Source organism: Medicago truncatula, chromosome 7 (genome assembly GCF_003473485.1).
Source record: "Medicago truncatula cultivar Jemalong A17 chromosome 7, MtrunA17r5.0-ANR, whole genome shotgun sequence".
NCBI lineage: Eukaryota > Viridiplantae > Streptophyta > Magnoliopsida > Fabales > Fabaceae > Medicago > Medicago truncatula.
Window position 1 is genome coordinate 26,129,769 of NC_053048.1, and position 12,933 is coordinate 26,142,701.

The 12,933-nt window shown below is 31.3% G+C and overlaps 1 long non-coding RNA gene across 1 annotated transcript; it reads right to left on the minus strand.

The window, feature by feature from the left end:
- Window positions 1–8,482: 8,482 nt before the first annotated feature.
- Window positions 8,483–8,939, minus strand: LOC120577196 (uncharacterized). The gene is made up of 3 exons (XR_005643265.1): window positions 8,826–8,939; window positions 8,673–8,719; window positions 8,483–8,585 (listed from the first exon to the last, which is right to left on the minus strand). It is a non-coding gene; the product is annotated as an uncharacterized lncRNA (long non-coding RNA).
- Window positions 8,940–12,933: the final 3,994 nt, after the last annotated feature.

The window sequence follows — 12,933 nt, forward strand, 5'->3', positions numbered from 1 at the left end:
CTTTTGTTTAAATGGTGAACTCAACCATATATATAAGAGGCTAACTAGGTTAAATTTAGGGTAAGCTGTTATATTCAGGCCCGACCCTGAGGGGGTGCAAACAGCTCAACAGAGCTGGGCCTCCCTCAGTCAATGGGCCTCAATTTTTTTTTAATACCAACTAGTATTACTGTCCTCCATTTTTTTTTAATACCCCCAACCATTTTCTGTCCCCTTGTTTTAGTCTTTTAGGCCTATTAGAATTAGGTCCTCTTGCTTTTGGTGTTAGGCGAGGGTTCCTCATGTATACGAAAGTCATTTTCACCTTTAGGTGTACCGCATATATATGGCACCTTATATTTATCTTTTAAAAAATATAAATAGAACATTGCTCTTTTAAAAAAAAATACGTTTTGATTTTATCACTGGACACTTTTCATTTCCAGAGCCGAGCTTCCGAATTCTTAGGGAGGGCCCTGGTTATATTATATAAATATTTAATATAATACATTAAAGAATATTATTTTTAAGTGACAAAAAATTGTTAAGTGACTAGAAAAACATATATTTATAATTGATCTCTTTGAAGTAAATATTATTTTTAAAATATAAATAAATTATTGATTATTTTTTTTCTTTAATTAAATCCACGACACACACATATACAGTGGCGGAGCCCTTCATGGGCTGGGGTGGACCACGGTCCACCTGGAAAAGTTAAAAAATTAACGGATGTAGGTCTATTTTGCGAGTTTTAAACAATTTTTCAACAGTTTAGGTTTTCGATGGTTTCAAAAGTGACATATGTGATTTTTTCATTCTTATACTTGGCTGGTTAGTGGAGGTTTACGTACCTTATATTTTTTTGGGGTTTCAAATCTCGTTGATATTGTCTGGTCAAATGAATTCAACAGTTTAGGTTTTCGGCGGTTCCAAAAGTGACATATGTGATTTTTTTCATGCTTATACTAGCTGGTTATCGGAGGTTTACATACCTTTTATTTTTTTTGGGGTTTTCTTGTTAGCGGAGGTTTACATATCTTCTATTTTTTTGGGTTTCAAATCTCTTTGATATTGTCTGGTCAAATGAAAATTCCCCCAATTAAGAGTTGTATTGTAAAAAAAAAAATATTCATAATTTATAGTATTAATAAACTATGTAATTTATTTTTTAAAACATCCACACGAATATTTTAGTTAAACTTTGCAATTTCAACTTCATGCTTTAGGCTTATTACCACTTTAGTTTTATGTTTAGATATTATTGTTAATAAGTTGTTTTAGTGACCCACCCAAACTATATTTTTTGGCTCCGCCACTGCATACATACATATGAATAGGATTATAAATGTTGGTGAATATAATGGAAATAACAAATAAGCTCGGGGGGGGGGGGGGGTACCGCTTTAGTTTTAAAAGTTTTTTTTGAAAGCGTGGTTTTACAAAAAGTGTATTAAAATGATACAATGATAATTCTAGTAGGGATGAGAAATTTACACTTGAATTATTACTTAACAATCAATTAACAATACACAACAAAATCCACAAAGCAACAACTATTTCAAACAAAACCTAACCTTAAACAAGAAATTACTAACACAAGAAACTACACAACTTTGATGTATGTGATGAACTAATCAACAAGTTAATTTCTAGTATAAAAGATTATTGAATTGACGAATCCATAAGTTCTTGAAAACAAGTGCAGATATGCGTTATTGGTTGGCAGTGATAACACCAAAACCACCGACGATGTGACATACTCATAATATTGAATCCCACCACAATTACAATAATGGAGAAAATGCATGACCATGATGAGATATATTATTATTCTGCACTATCAACAAATAATTGACCCCATAAATGAACGATAGTGATATTGCACATATGTTATGAATTTTGTGTTTTCTAATGACTACACAAATGATTGTTAGTACATACAGTCTGAGTAGCATATGATCATTATGATTGTCATTTCTCCATTTTGGTGTAGTGAATTATGGAGAACAACATTAGCTACTCTTTTTATATGATTAAGCATAAAAGTGTGAAAAAACCTCATAATCCTTTTACAATCAATGAACACCAAGCCAAAGTAGGAGTGATTAGTTAATGAATAGTTTATTTTTATTAATTTCTTGATGGATATGTGTTATATCCCAATTTTTGACCTAAGGCCCCACTGACACATGTCACTCGACTCTGATCGATCTCTGATTTTTCAATAAAAAAATTCGGCAAGGAGGTATTTTAAAATACCTCATTTTTTGATTCCGAGTCGGACCCTCTTTTCTCTTTTTATTTTCTTTCCATCTTTTATTAATTTTAATTTTAAGATTAGTTACTTTTTTTTATATTTAATAATTTTTATTTTCCATCTTTTAATTTTATTTTTCTTTAAATAATTTAGTTTAATTTGTTTTTAGTTTATTTCGTATTAGATTTATTTTATTTTATTTCTTTTTAATTAATTAGTGTCCAAAAAAAACAAAGTGTCAATAGGTCCAAAATAAAATGTACAAGGTCTAAAAAAATTTTCAAGTCAAGTGTCAATTTAACATTCCTTTTTCAAAATTCACCATAATTGTCCATCATTTCTATTAAATCAATTTTCCATTTTTCATCAACCTTCTCACCTATAAATAGAGCCCTCATTCCACACAATTTCACACACCAAAAGTTCTCTTGAGTTGTCAAAGAACTTTTATCTTTTCTCCCTCTTTAGCTTGTGTTAACGAGCTATTCTTTTCTTCTCCCTCTTTTTTCTGTCCCTTCGGAAAAGTCCCTTCAGAATTTTGTCGCTTTGGTAATTTTTGTCCCTTCGATTGTCCATTTCTTTTATTTTTGCATTTTATTTCTTTTTAGCATTTTTGCATTTTATTTTATTTCTATTTAGTATTTTAATTATTGTTATTTATTTTTCAGCAATTAGAATGTATTTAGGTCCAATGTAAATATAAATGAGAAAAGTGTGTGGGTGTGTGTGTCCTTTTATTTCTTTACCGCCTTATATATATATATCCAAAAATGCAAAAAAAATTAGATTAGGGATTTTGTGGTGATCCAACGTCACTACAAAAATCCACGCGCTTTTATTTTTATTGCACCGTTAGTTTAATTTTCATTTAATATTCCAAAAACATGCAAATAATAAAAAATCACAAAAATATTTTCATAATAAACCTTGATCCAAATCAAGTGACCGCATTTTTATTTTATTTTCTTAATCAAACTTCCATCAATTTAACTTTACTTTAAGCCTCTTTTTTCAATATTAAAAAACACAAACAAATACTCATTTGCCACTTGGCTTTTCATTTTAAAACCTTTTTCAAAACTAATAAAAAACACTCAACAAATCAAACGTCAATTTCTACCCCGAACTACGAGGTTTTTAATATTCCAAAAACATGCAAATAATAAAAAATCACAAAAATATTTTCATAATAAACCTTGATCCAAATCAAGTGACCGCATTTTTATTTTATTTTCTTAATCAAACTTCCATCAATTTAACTTTACCTTAAGCCTCTTTTTTCAATATTAAAAAACACAAACAAATACTCATTTGCCACTTGGCTTTTCATTTTAAAACCTTTTTCAAAACTAATAAAAAACACTCAACAAATCAAACGTCAATTTCTACCCCGAACTACGAGGTTTTGATCCCTCACGGGTACGTAGGCAGAGGACCATGTCCTTCCAAATCAATAAAAATGTAGATAAATTAGGTCTCACTTTCTTTTCTTTTAATCATCGCATTAACCTTTTTTTCAAAAGCAAACAAGTTATAGCACATTAATTAAATAAAATCAAGAGGTTCCCGTAGAGTACTACGGACATAAAGGGTGCTAATACCTTCCCTTTATGGAACTAACCCCCGAACCCAAAATCTTTTCAAATAGGGGTAGTTTGAACTTTTTTCCCCTTTTCATAATAAAATTAAATGTTCAGTCGTGAAATAAATTAGTGAGTCAAAAGCTAATCAAATAGCCTTGATCTCCGAAAAATGACGCGACAATATGCCAGCGGGAGTTATATTCTTATTAATTTCTTTCAAATATATATAAGAATTTTCAAATAGATTTACCGTGTAAAGAAAACATATAAAACATGTGTTGTTTTCGGATTTAGAAAAAGTACCTTTAAAAAGAAGAAATCTCCATCGAAGAGATTATCGGGTGGAGTCAAGATCATGTCGCTAAGACGTTTTACGGCACTATCTGAATTCGTGCAAGATAGACTAATAACCGCGCCGCCTCCAGAATATAATAGTCCAGTTCACCTGATCGATTAAGTACTGCATGGTAAGTAATCGTTCGAGAAATAACACTCTCAATATGGTATTAAACCACTCTTATATGGTACGAAGACTACTCGAAACCGAAGCACTCTTATGTTTTTTTTTTCTTTCTTAAAATTCACTTTTTTCAAGATGAATAAGTGGGGTGTCCGGAATTCGAATCCTGACCCTTACAATAACAATAAACCACTCTTATATTTATTCTCGGTATTCAATTAGTATAAAATTCATGTGCCAAGTTTCCTGTGAAGCCATATGATTGTAAGATCACACTTCAACTTTGAGGTACACAGTTCAAGACATGCACCAAGAGTATAAAGTTCATGTTTTACTAAAAATGGCGAGGATGGATCTTTTTAAGATCCATATTAGATTAATCCCTAATTTTATAGAACATTTTAATCCTACATTCAACATTGTTTAACAGTTGTTAAAGGTTTTCTATCACGAGTTTAAAATACCCACAAACAAGCAACATTTTTGTACTTCCAGAGTTTTAGTGAAATACAAGAAAATATGTTGAAGTAAAAAAAATTACCTACGAGAAAAGCCGTAGGTAAAAGCTTAAAACATGTAGTGTCAACTTGTTTAACATTCACACATGGACAATTCCATGGATAATCGGATCATAATTGAAGCTTTATGTGGCCATTAATCAAAGTCAAGTGAACTTTACCTAAGAACAAATATTACTCCCACTATTCCATAATAAGCGAGCCTATTATCTTAAAATAACCGACCCTTTTTACTTTTCAAATATAATATTAATTGTTTTTTTTTTTCTTTTCAATTACAATTCTAATTAATAACTACTTTCATGATTCACAATTCAATATATTATACTTTGCATTTATGATAATGGTAAATTCATCAATACTTGACAAGAACACTTAAAAACATTTTTCTATCTCCTTCACTAACACACCCTCTGGTCATTAGTCACTATTATAAGCAAAAAAATACATTTTAGGTTCATTCAATAAATGATGTATGTAGTTTATTATGTAGACCACATACATCATTTATTAAATGAATCTAAAATGTGATTTTTTTTATTATAATAGTGACCGGAGGGTGTACATTTTTCTTAATAAGGTTGAAATAATTAAAATGCTCACTTAAATCGGGACAAAGGGGGTATTAATGCAGAAATGTTATTTTTAGTGTTATTTGGTTGGTACGAGTTCCAAACTCACGAAAATCGACAAAGGATGATGTGCTTAGGTTGTATTGGAATGTCAAAGTGAAATTTTCGCTTTTGGTAAAATTTCATGGGGAGATGGGTGACATCAAGATATGATATTGAAATTTTGTGTCTTCATTATTTGTTGTGAAATGCCAATTCGCACCAAACATCTTGCATCCATCCCCCTTAAGGGTTGGAATAGAACATGTTTGTCTAGTTAAACTTTAGTTTTCTAGTGCTTATTTATGATCGACGCAAGATCTAAGGTAAAATTCAAAATAATTGGATTTCGTGCGTAACGTAAATATTGATTTTAATTAATTAATTGACGGGTAGAGACAAAATATTGATTTTAATTAATTAATTGATGGGTAGAGATCAAACCAACAGTTTCCGTCAACCTTCGTCACTCACGCAACTTTGTGCTAATTTTGTAGTAACGAAAAAAGTAAAACTTTCGTAGAAAAATATTAAACAAGAGACTTTGTTTGCTTTCACAATACATTGTTAGAGTTTTTAGACGTGCAAATCCCTACTTTCGTAGTGTATAGTTACAAGCTTCTGAATCTTTTTAAGACGGATGTCTTTTTCGCTCTTTCTATGCATAAACCATATATCGGTGTCCTTACTTTCGTAGTAGACTTTTTAGATTGCAAAATAGATTTTTTTCAAAATAAATACTTAAAGTCTCGTTACACTAAAAGGCACACATTCCGTCCTTGTTTTGGACTCAATTATACACTAAATTTAATTTTGATGAATTCATGTTAGAAACAAATAAAAGGGAGCCGAAGCTGTGTTAAGATGGATACTTTAATTCAAGAGAATTGCCACGGCTAGAATCTTCCTTGCAATTGGAATTGAGCAGCAATAGAAATTAATAAAGATTCGGATTTTGAATGGGCACGACAATGAAAATAACAAGAATTGGAATCGACTGAATTGGAATTAACATAAAAATGAATTTAAATGGCAGAAGCAGCAACAATAATAAAAAGCTAACATAAAATACAGTTTCTGAATCGTAAAAAAACCATACATTAGCAAGCGATTTCAAAAGAAAATAATAAAATAAGACTAGAACTCTTTATTTCAAATGAAGATTAATCGTAAAGTAATATAGTAGAAATATTAAAAGAAGAAGGTTAAGGTTAAACACCAAATGAAGTAAGTTTTATTAAAAAGTAATGTAATTATTATTTAATACGAAGTGATAGTTTATATTTACAAGATAGAAAGTTGTATTTATAGATTCCTTAATCAGTGTCTCGGAGGCACCGGTTAACAAGACCCGTATTAAAAATAGGCAGGAGCATGACTCAAACCTGCAACAACTTGCTGAAAGCTCGGTCACCTTTCCAATACGGCCAAGGGAAATTTGTGATATATCTATACCTAATATCGTTTATATAGGAAATCTGGGGATGCCATGCTTCCCATAGGTCCACAAGGAGATCCGCCCCTGAGTATGGGTTGAGCCTGGGCGTGTGCCCAGGCTAGCTGGGTGGTAAATCTACCCCTGGATGAGTGTCTTAATGTCTTTTTATAGTATAATTCTTCGGCATAAAAATTGTCAAATGTTGCTGGGCTTGTGGGACCGATCATGATTTCTTTCTTTTCCTCCTTTTTCTTCACTTTTGTTTTTTATACCCTGTGTTGCTGAAACACATCAAAATACCGGCCAGTAACCGTGCAAAACACAATAATCGACTCTAAAATAAATGAAAAACAAACTATTTAGACAATGTATTTTGCATGTTATCAATCATCAATATTATCAAATGTCTCATGCTTCTGAAATTATGAACAACAATTTTGTTGGTCGAAATTTATGAATGACAATTTAAAAAGGGTCAAAAGGAAATCACATTCATCCAAATCCTAATAGGATATAACTTGAGCTTTCAAATAAATCCTCAACATACAATCATTCTTTTGATATTGTGAGTACTTGAGAGATCTAATTAATAAATAAATAAAATTATAAAATTTGTGCAAGGTAGTCATCTATTTTTTTTATTTCTTTTGAAAATTTGATATGCGGTCCAAGAACGCAAGGTAGTCATCCATAATATCTTAAAACTGAGAAAAATCTTATGCTGTTTCAATTAGGTCTTCATCTTCTAATGTCAAATTATTATCAACATAATCTTCCAAACCCTTCATCATTTACTGGAGTAATATGTCTGAAGTACATATTACTTCAATAAATGATGAAGGGTTGGAAGATTTTGTTGATAATAATTTAACATTAACGGAGGATGGAGACCTAATTGAGATTACAAAAGACTTTTCTCAGTTTCAAGATATTATGGATGACTACCTTGCCTTCTTGGACCGGATATCAAGTTTTCAAAAGAAATAAAATTAAAAGATGGCTACCTTACACAAATTTTGTAATTTTATTTATTTATTAGACCTCCCAAGTAATCACAATATCAAATGAATGATTGTATGTTGACGATTTATTTGAAAGCTCGTGATATATCCTATTAGCATTTGGAATGAATGTGATTTTCCTTTGTCCCTTTTTAAATTGTCATTCATAATTTGAGAAGCATCAGACAATTAATAATATTAATGAGATATTATAGATTAGAAGAGAAGATACACCTCCACTCAAAGGGAGAAACTATTCTTAAATTGATATTTCAATCACCAAATATCAAATCGTAAACCTCATGTTTGGAATTATCATCAAAAGTTTGAAATTTTAGTGTTGAGATCTTACGTCGATCATAAATAAGATCTAAATAATACATAATTAAGGCTGGAACTTAAGTACCAGAAAAAGTAAAGTTCAACTAGACAAACAAATTCTATTACAACCCTTAAGGGGGATACAAGATATTTTGTGAGAATTGGTGTTTCACTATTATCGGTTACTCACTAAACCATGACAAGGGGATGAGATAATCTTAAAACTAAAATAAATAATACATGATAGTTATATATAAAAATAAAAGTTATCAACTTAAACTTCAATACAACAACAAATATGAAGACAAATATATAAAAATTACATAGTTATTACCTTTTTAAAAATATGTCATCTTGATGATACATATCTACCCATATTTAAGAAATCACAGTTGTTGAAAATTATATTGGAACCTATGAAAAGGAACAATAGATCTGAGCAATTCATCATAGAAGGAGTAGAAATATATGATAACATTAACGATTTTCGTTCAATCACACCTTTCATGATACTCCATGGATAAAGTTTTGTTTTGACGCTTATAGATCTGTTGGAGAGACAATAACACAAAATTGATTGGGAGAAAAATAATTAAACAAACAATTAGATGACATCGATAACAGGAAAATACAAACAACTGAAGATATATTAACCTCATATGTAGTGTTGGTATGAGTAGAATGACGTCGCGCACAATCGGCGTGCCCTAATTGCATATCATCATAACCAAAGAGAGGGACGCTAAAGCAACGGCGCTGGTCCTATCAGCTTTTGTCTAAATGGTGAACTCAACCATATATATAAGAGCCTAACTAGGTTAAATTTAGGGTAAGCTGTTATATTCAGACCCGGCCCTGAGGGGGTGCAAACAGCTCAACAGATCTGGGCCTCCCTCAGTCATGGGCCTCAATTTTTTTTTAATACCCACTAGTATTACTGTCCTCCAATTTTTTTTAATACCCCCAGCCATTTTCTGTCCCATTGTTTTATTCTTTTAGGCCTATTAGAATTAGGTCCTCTTGCTTTTGGTGTTAGGTGGGGGTTCCTCATATACGAAAGTCATTTTCATCTTTGGGTGTACCGCATATATACGGCACCTTATATTTATCTTTTAAAAAATATAAATAGAACAGTGCTCTTTTTAAAAAAATACGTTTTGATTTTATCACTGACCACTTTTCATGTCCAGAGTCGAGCCTTCGAATTCTTAGGGACGGCCCTGGTTATATTATATAAATATTTAATATAATAAATTAAAGAATATTATTTTCAACTGACAAAAAAATTGTTAAGTGACTAGAAAAACATATATTTATAATTGATCTCTTTGAAGTAAATATTATTTTTAAAATATAAATAAATTATTGAATTTTTTTTCTCTTTAATTAAATCCACAACACACACATACATTCAGTGGCAGAGCCCTTCATGGGCTGGGGTGGACCACGGTCCACCTGGAAAAGTTAAAAAATTAACGGATGTAGGTCTATTTTGCGAGTTTTAAACAATTTTTCAACAGTTTAGGTTTTCGACGGTTCCAAAAATGACATATGTTATTTTTTCATTCTTATACTTGGTTGGTTAGTGGAGGTTTACATACCTTATATTTTTTTGGGGTTTCAAATCTCTTTGATATTGTCTGGTCAAATGAATTCAACAGTTTAGATTTTCGGCGGTTCCAAAAGTGACATGTGATTTTTTTCATGCTTATACTGGCTGGTTATCGGAGGTTTACATACCTTCTATTTTTTTTGGGTTTTCTGGTTAGCGAAGGTTTACATATCTTCTATTTTTTTGGGTTTCAAATCTCTTTGATATTGTCTGGTCAAATGAAAATTCCCCCAACTAAGAGTTGTATTGTAAAAAAAATATATTCATAATTTATAGCATTAATAAACTATGTGGGAATTACCGCTTTAGTTTTAAAAGGTTTTTTTGAAAGCGTGGTTTTACAAAAAATGTATGACTATATTAGAATGATACAATGATAATTCAAGTAGGAATGAGAAATTCACACTTGAATTATTACTTAACAATCAATTAACAATACACAACAAAATCCACAAAAGCAACAACTATTTCAAACAAAACCTAACCTTAAACAAGAAATTACTAACACAAGAAACCACACAACTTTGATGTATGTGATGAACTAATCAACAAGTTAATTTCTAGTATGAAAGATTATTGAATTGACGAATCCATAAGTTCTTGAAAATAGGTTTTATAATTTATTATATCACAAAGTATATAATAATTAACCTAATTCATCATTATCATACATCAAAGTAAATTTGCAAGAATTAAAGAGTAGGGGAAAGAAGAACACTAGATTTATAGAGGTTCCTCATTTTCGTCCAATTTGCGAATCACTACAATCCTACATCCTCTACATTATGAATTCACTCCAATGCCTCCAAATTTCAAGCTCCTTAAAATTGTATTAATCCCAAGGCCTTCGAATCAAGATAACATGCAATCCTTCAATCTTCTTATCCAAGAAATACTGTTTTCTAAGACCCACTTCGATCCCATTCAATCTTGATTGTTTGAGAAATAACCCCACAATTACCTTTGAAGGTGAAAAGTACCTCCTTTTGCTTTAGATCCTGATGCTCCACCAAGACCCTTGAATGAAACCAAACTTACCATGTTCCTATGGCACCCTAACAATCTAGATCTCAAATCCTACGTACAAGTGTTCTTAGAAAAAGTGATTAATCTAAAGAAGTTTGTACAAAAAGAGAGAAAAAACTTTAGAGTGATTTCGAAAATTGATTCAATGAGTGAGAAATTGAGAGGTAAGATGTATATATAGGTGTGAGAGTTTAAAACAAGTTAAAGCATAAAATAAACTCAAAACCCTTGAATGATTTGAATCATACATTTAATGATTCCAATCATATGTGAAAAATGAGTTATGGGTGTGTTTAAAGAATGATTCAAATCGCAGATTTTATGATTCTAATCATTTTTTGATCCTGATAAAGTTTGATTGAATCGGAGAATTCTTGATTCAAATCATTGATCCCAATTAAAGATTTATTAGAATAGAAGATTTCATGATTTGAAATAAACCAGTCTTCTGTTTTTATAATTCGAATCAGAGAATTCTTGATTAGAATCAAATGCATAAAAACTTAAAAAACATGTGAAAAACATTTTTCAAACCATTTATTTAAAAAATAACTTACACTTAAAGTTTTTATGCAAAAGAGATCTTTTCAAAAACATCATAAGACATATGACATAGAGTTAAAGGATGCTAGTAGGTCTGCAAGTGCCTGGTTCTACTGAGTAGTAAATAGTATCAATCCCACATGGAGTTTCAGTGATTACCAATCTAATTTTCAATTTTTTATTAACTGAAAGGGAATAGTTTGGTAAACATAATTTTGTTAGATTAAAATTCAGAAATTACAAAATGTCTTGGGATTGTGGTTTTAATAATAACGATAAATCTTTGATGTTCCCCTATTTATCCTCTATTTTATACTAAGTTTGTTCCTAAGGACAGGGTATTCATCTCAGAATACATAAACGTGTCCCGAAACAATGATCAAACCTATTTTCGTGGTTGATCATCGCAGAGACCCTTTGAGTACAACCTTATTGTCCCAAGACTCTCAAAGTTATTCTCATGTTTTGATAGACTTGTCTAGAAGAAAGCTCAAATGAAGAAGAGGATGATGCCAAAGAACGTGGAGATGTGGAGTATTTTATTCAGGATCTGCAGAAAAAGTTTACAAGTGAAAACTGTCTCTCTATAGAAGAAAAGGAAAATTGGCGAAGTTTATATAAACTCTTCAGGAAGGTAGCCTTAACACCAAAACTCATGGCATCATTAAAGCAAAAACCTGAATGGAGAAAAAGTTGATTTTTTTTTTTTGCTAGTTGAATAATTGCTTGAGGAAAATCCAATCATCCAATTTCAAAAGAGGAAGGAGGGGAAGCAAAAATAAAATGTTTAAACAGAGAATGAATTCCATTAAACCGAAGTTGATGGCGTAGTAAAAAATGTACAGGTAAAAGTTGACAATTTTTCTTTTCCTGTAGATATGACAGTAATGGAGATGACAGATTACCAAGAGTGTCCCTTGCTATTAGGGAGATCATTCCTTGCAACTGCTCAAGCACTCATAGATGTGCAGAAGTTGAAGATCGTGATCAGATCAAAGGGTGATTCTCAGACCTATAATGTTGACGGCAACATAGAACGAGAAACATCCTAAGAGGTGTGCAAAAGGGCAAGAGTAAGGTATTCACATCCAACTACAAAACTCAAAAGGCCCAAATCACCCAACCAAATGAGCCATATGAGAAAATTGGTGATAATACAAGCATATGGGAATACCTAGCTAGGGTTGAAGGAGGTTTTGAAGCAAGAGATAAGGTAATGCTTCAATATCCTTACAGGTTCTATCCTTCTACTCAATCTAAGAAGAAAGAATGGTATGCACCATATTCACGATGCAATCCATCAGAAATGGTGAACATGTTATGATTTGGGATGATGTCATGAGTTACACTAAAGTTCGTAAGACCGAACTTCAATTGATGGAGTCACTCAAGCAAAAGAAAAAGATTTGAAATTTTTTGCTGACTGGGTAAACTTTATGAAAAAGATAGGAGAAAAGTATGGACGATTAAATTCTGAGGAGGATTGGACATAATAGGAAGACAAGGAAGTAGAAGACAAGGAGCCTGGAGGTTTTGGGCAACCCATACATTTATTTTCGGTCATTTAAATTTTACTAATTT